Raw genomic sequence first — 6,813 nt, 5'->3', positions numbered from 1 at the left:
TGTTTTACAAAACAAAGTTGTATTTTTCAGTTACTTAATTTTGACAATTATTCTTGCAAGATTTTTAAAATAGAAGGGGACATTTTATGAAGTTTGAACGGAAGACATGCTAGATAGCATATTTCGTGTAACCCTTATCGAAATACATTGTTTTATTATTGATATATTTAGTTTTTGCACATTGCAGATTCGTTAAACGAAGAAACCATAAGTAGAATGAAAAATTAAAATATTCTGTCTTGCAGTATAATTTTGACTTCACTATTTTAAAAAAAGAATAAATTATACTAATATGAATAGTACAATAACCTGTTACTTTCCTGGCTTTTATGTATACATAACAAGGGAAATCGAAATTGAATCGTGTCTTATTTGACCCTCCGAGATTTTTTGCAAATCTCCACGTTTTGAGACCTCCCGAACCATTTTTTTTTAAAAATGAAACTCATCACTACCCTCGAAATTAAGCTTTTTCCCATTTTATTACAATTAGTAATATAAAACAGTTTTTATAACAAAACCTTATAACAGATGGCATCACACACAATTTGATTTATTTATTATGCATAATAATATAAAAGTTATTTTTTAAATAAAATCTCATAACAGCCGGGAAAGTTACGCAACTTGCTGCTAGATTTTTTAAAATAAAAGTATATTTTGGAATGCAATTAAATTCATAAATATTCTAAATTTTATTAGTAAAGAAACTGTTTTAATAGGTTTGTTTTGGTAAGATGCTGAAACGCAACAACATGGGCGGCTTCCAAAGGAATGCCTTTCTATAAGAAAACTTAGTTGTTAGTTATGTGGATAAAATCCGGAAAACTTCACGTAGCCAGCACGTTGGTCAGACACGAACTCGCGACCAGTGTTCAATGGTTGTATCTACTCAACCACTGATAGGCATCTGGAATCGAATCCAAGCGAATACCTTCAGGAAAATTTTGAATGGTCTATCCAGGATACGTCGGACTCCATCTCTCTTCCCCATTATTTGATATGAATATTTGTTTTTCTTTTATTAAATAATAAGTTGCAATTTTTATAATATCCTTTTCTTGTGAATTAGTTTCAACAGGAACATTCCTTTGTCTCCAAGCAAAAAACTTCCGTAATAAAAAATTAACAAACTTACAGCAAGTGATGTCATTTTTAATTGATCGACAGAACGTCTTAAAACTAATATTAAACAAAAAAGACACATGGTTAAGCAAATTATTAGAATAGAACAGAAAAGATTAATTAGCGGATAGAAAAATTAAACATATAAAACTGACTCAAAATATGTTTTAAAAAATTATGTAGGCCATTTAGAATAACGTCACCGGCAATCTCTTACTAACAGTAGAAGTTATAGAATAAACGAACCCCGAGAAAACGTCATATGGGAAATATTTTTAAATATTAATTATCGATCTTCATAAGGGCCGCGAACATTTGAGGTTGCATAATTATGGTAGATTACTAACTAATTATTAGATTTTTGCTAAGAAGGCCATTCCTTTTTTGTATTGTTTAGTAAATTGTAAAGTTTCTATAACGCATTGATTACGTTACACATACTTATGACATGATGAAATTATTGTGTGCATCTCTTAAATGCTATTAATAACTAAAACAGAAATGCAAACAAGTGTTTCCCTTATGGTATTTTCTCAAGTAATTAAAAAATTAAACAGTATTTATTATATTGAATTCATAAATAATTAATGAAAAATTTAGTATGTATTTAAAAGGTAAAACAACGATAAAAGGGAAAATTATAACTTTAAGAATGAACAATAAGTAATAATATGTAGCGTATTATAAAAATAAATGTCAGTTATGCATATGCATATTCCTTCGTGATCATACCCATGCAGGGGCGGATCTTGGTTTTTCGGGCCTAAAGTCCAATGGGGTCCCATTTTATGTTAATATAAATAATACTATAAATTATCATTATTATTGTATTATTAATATCAACTATTTTTTACTATACGATAAGTGCTCAATACTGTTAATGAAAAAGTATTAAAAATTTATGATGATAATTCAATTTTTGTGGGCCCTTGACACTTGGAGGCCGAGGGTTTAAGCCCTTTTAGTCCCTATGTAGATCCATCTCTGTACCCATGCACAGAATTTTTTTAAAAGGGTGGGATTTTAAAAAAAACACATTATTTTTTATAACGTAGTTTATTCATTTTTACAACTAACACTGTACAATAGGGTAAGGAGGAACGGAACGAGTGAAAAATAAATATAAGTTATATACAATACTGCAAATTGTTTTATTAAGATAGTAAAATTTTACTGTAAGAATTAACAAATTCATTTTTAAAATTAGGCTTTACATCCTTCATAAACGTCTAGTGTTTGAAAGATGAGGTCTCCTTTCTTTTCACTACATTCTCCGATTATTCTTTGTCACATTTTCACTTCTACTTTAAATTCGTCTTCATTGATGCATTCAAGGACTGATTCATAATTTTTGTATACGGTCTGAATGTGACATCATTAAAATTTGTATGCCTTTGAGGTAACAGGCAATCAAAACTGCTAAGAATTTCCTCATGCTTAATAAATCTAAAGTTAATTTAATAACAATATAAACACTGCCACATGGTAATATTTTTGTGGCGATTCAACTTCAATATTGTTCCATGTTGCTGCTTATTACTTAATTAATCTTGAAATACTGAGAGTGAAGTGATCTTCTATAATATATTTACCTATTGAAATTAGAAGCAGCTAAAAGAATATTAATAATAATTAATAGAATATTTATATAACGAACATTAAAATATTCTTGTATTTTTTTACAGAAAAAAATCAGCTTTTTATAATCGTAAGTATTATAATAAAATTTTATTATCGTAAATACAGTGAAATAAGAAAAGCTATTCATTAATAAATTACCGTGTTTAATAATGATTTTAAATAATTATAAATATAAAATTTCTTATAATTTCTTTAAAATTATATCAAATATAATATAGCATGAATTAATATTTATTTCTATATGAGTTATATCTAATTATCAAATTATATGGAACACTAAACTAAAATGTTTTCATATACTGCATATGGATAACGATAGGCTATATTTTCAACGAGTATAAGTGTGAGGTACCGGACGGAAATCGAAATTATGTTTCGAATGATGAAAATCCGGTGAGTTAGTTAAGCTCTCGCCTTTCAGAATTAAACAAAGCAAGACTTAAAGTCTAGCTTAAACAATAAAAGTTCTTTCCAACAAAACGGAAAACAAACGGTTTGAATTGCGAGGGGATATCAAAGTCGAAGGAATTTTAGATGAACAGGAATCGGGTTAAGTCGCGAAATTGACCTCTCAGCCGGGAAAGTTACGCAACCTGATAAAAGATTTTTTAAAATAAAGAGTTGTAATTAGGATTGATGAAAATATGATTATTTTAATGATAGAAATTGTTTATGAATTACTGTACTGATTTTCTGTTATGTAATGTTTTTAAAAGGACAATTAAACAAGTTTTTAGAAGACCCAAATTTAGTTTCTGTATGTATTCACACGTAAAACAGTTTGAGAATATGGTTAGAAGTATGTAAGCTTAATGGTGTAAATCAAAGTATTATTATTAATTAATAAACTAATTCAGTGCTATAAAAACTTTTATCAGTACAAAATATAAAATGTTATCAAATTACTTAGCAAAATGAATATATTGCATAGTTATTTTTATTACATAATAACAATAGAGAGAAATCAATGCAATTTATATAACGTTGTATGAATTATTTAAGTCATTGGAAATATAAACAAAACAGATTTATTATTTTAAATGTCACATATTTTTATTAAATTCTTAAAATAAATAAAGTAAATCATTTAATTCTAAATTAATTTAAATAATAATAACTTAAGATAATAGAGAGAGAAGTGCAATAGAAGAGGATAAGAGAAATTAAGTATTAAGTAAATATTTAATTAAATTTATGTTATTAATACATAATAATACTGTATATTAAACACAGCTATCTCTCAGTGAATTAGTAAAATAATAGTACATAATTTTTAAAACAATATAAAAATTCAAAACGTATTTAATTTAAGAGAATTGATTAATGAAAAATATCCGATTCACGATAATAAAATATGATTAATAATGATTATAGCTTTCTTTTATATTCATAATGAAAATCGAATTATTTTTTTTCTTATTGCCATTATTTTCCCTTCGTATTTATGCCGGGAGCAATGATCTACACTTTACTATCTGTGGATCCAATTCATCAAACTTATCGAACAAAAAGGAAAAATTTATATAAAATATATATATAAAACTTATTAAAAATTTTTTAAAATTATTCATTTTGAATTTAATTACATGAACATTATCCTAGACTTTGCATTAAAATTTAGTATATCATAGATTATAGAAATTTACATAATAAGTTATGTAAATAAAATTGAATAAAATTATTCTTGTTGAATTTTTTTATGTTGTCTAAGAAACATTTATAACTGATAAGAAATAGGAAGCAAACCTATAGATAAAACAGAGACATAAATGGAAGAGAAGAGGACTAGAACAATTTTAAGAATTAATGATATGTGAAATAATAATTATTTGATAACATCAATAGAAAGATTAATGTTTTGTCTAGTATAACAGTTTATATTTAACACTATATATAAGTATATAGGTGTATTCCTTATTCTTTTAAGAACAAACGTATATAGGTGTATTCCTTATTTTTCTAAGAACAAATTTTTAAAATATTTCTTTGAGAAATATTTTAAAAATTTCAAATAGAAGATTAATGTTTGATTTACTTGCTTTACATAATAAGTACGCGAAATTCTTTTTATTTTTTAAGTGTATTTCTGTAAAAACTATTCTTGCAGAAATGATAGATGATGTGTTTTCAATGTTGATATAGACCTATAACACCATTTTTATGACATAAAAATTTTTTATTATTTATTCAAAGAGTTTAAACTATTTAAAATACTTTCAAAATATTATAAAAACTAAAATTATAGGTTACCAAATATAGCACACATTGTCTAATTCCATATGAATTATATAATAGATCATTTCTTTTTTGATATATTTGCCTTTCTTTATATTAAAATGTCTATTATTAAAATTAAAATATGTTTAATTGAAAGCCAAATAGTCATTCTTAGTAATTAATTTTATATTAATTATAAAAAAAGTTTACTCCAAAATTTTGAATGATTCAATCAATGATTCATATTTAATTGACTTATATGAGAATCAAACAATATTGCATATTATTTTTGTAAGTCTAAAATAGCTATAATAGTAATTTTTGTGGAGATAAACAATGAAATTGTTAGTTAATAACTAAATTATATCAATAAAAATAGGACAGAAATTTCTGATAATTTATGTGATATAGTTCTATTAACCTAATATATTGGTTATAAACTGTTAATAACTGTATTTGTTCTATGTTCTAGATAAATTTATCTACGGTTTGTTTTGACATTTTATCGTTGAGATCAAAACTGTCATAACGATGTCCAATATTTGATTTAGTAACTGAACAAATGGTCATAAAATTACCATCAATTTATGATTTTTATCGAAAAGAAAACCATTGTTAAAAGAAATTTAATGATTTGATTAATAGAGGAGATTAAAATATGAGTTTTTCTATGTTTAAAAAATTTATGGAGNTTGTAAGTATATATATATATATATATATTATGCATAAATCTGCATTCTGTCCTTGACATTCAGGCAGTTCACTCTTTCGTACAAAATACTTTTATACATGTAAATTATTTTTATTAATTTTTATATATATGATAACGGAAAAAAGTACAGAACAATATTTAACAAGCGGAATAAAAAAATACATGAAATTCCTTAAAATTAATGCAAACGTTGAAATTTTATGACAGACTTTTTCTACAAAAGTTATCTATTATATAAATTTACGATATCCTAAGTCAGAGATGAGGAATTTATTTTAATCGGAAGCCACATCCCATTTCAGAAGGATCTCATAAGGCTTCATGCTGTATTGAAGGTTGCGCAAGTGTATAAATTCAGCATACATATACAAAAATATTTTAAAAAACACTTTTGTAAGTCAAAATTTACGACAGAGAAGTTTAAAGTTATACTATTATAAATTTTATTAAGCTGTACTAAAAGCCAGAAAAATCTATTTAGCACCTGAAAACCGAGGATTCACTGCCCAAGCTGACTATTAAATAATTAACAATCTTATCTCAAGTATTGTTATAGCTAGTATCATATTAAAAATAATTTTTATTATATCAGATATACTTAATTCTTATTAAGAAATATAAAAGATAACAATGGTAAATAATATTAATAAGAGAAAGCAGGAAAATCTCACTTTCATTATTAATATTATTTTATACAACATGAATATTACTTATTTTTTTTGCCAAACTGTTCAGTAAAATTAAATAAATAATATAAAATAGTAAAAAAATTACATTTCAAAACAAATTTTTTAAGTAATAAGTAACTTTTCTAATCTTTTGATTAGTCACGTAGCTCGAATTTTATATCTAAATAGTTTATTAAAAAAATCATTTTTATTTTCGTACACATGTTCGCAGATTTTATTTATATAATCTCTTGTAAATGTGTTATTTAATTACCAAAATTGTGTATATTAGAGACAAAATTTTACAAATAAGCATTAAACATTTTACATTACTTAACCTATCATTCAGATCGCATTTTAATAGTTAACAATTCGTACATACATACGCTGTATCTCACATACTTATCAATGTATAAACCTTGTTTTTATTTATTAATTCATTTTAAACAT

This window comes from Centruroides sculpturatus, unplaced genomic scaffold, assembly GCF_000671375.1.
Source record: "Centruroides sculpturatus isolate CEXI.00-Female unplaced genomic scaffold, Cexi_2.0 scaffold3005, whole genome shotgun sequence".
In the NCBI taxonomy this organism is placed as follows: domain Eukaryota; kingdom Metazoa; phylum Arthropoda; class Arachnida; order Scorpiones; family Buthidae; genus Centruroides; species Centruroides sculpturatus.
The sequence above is the reverse complement of the archived record's forward strand: the minus strand, read 5'-3'. Positions refer to the sequence as shown.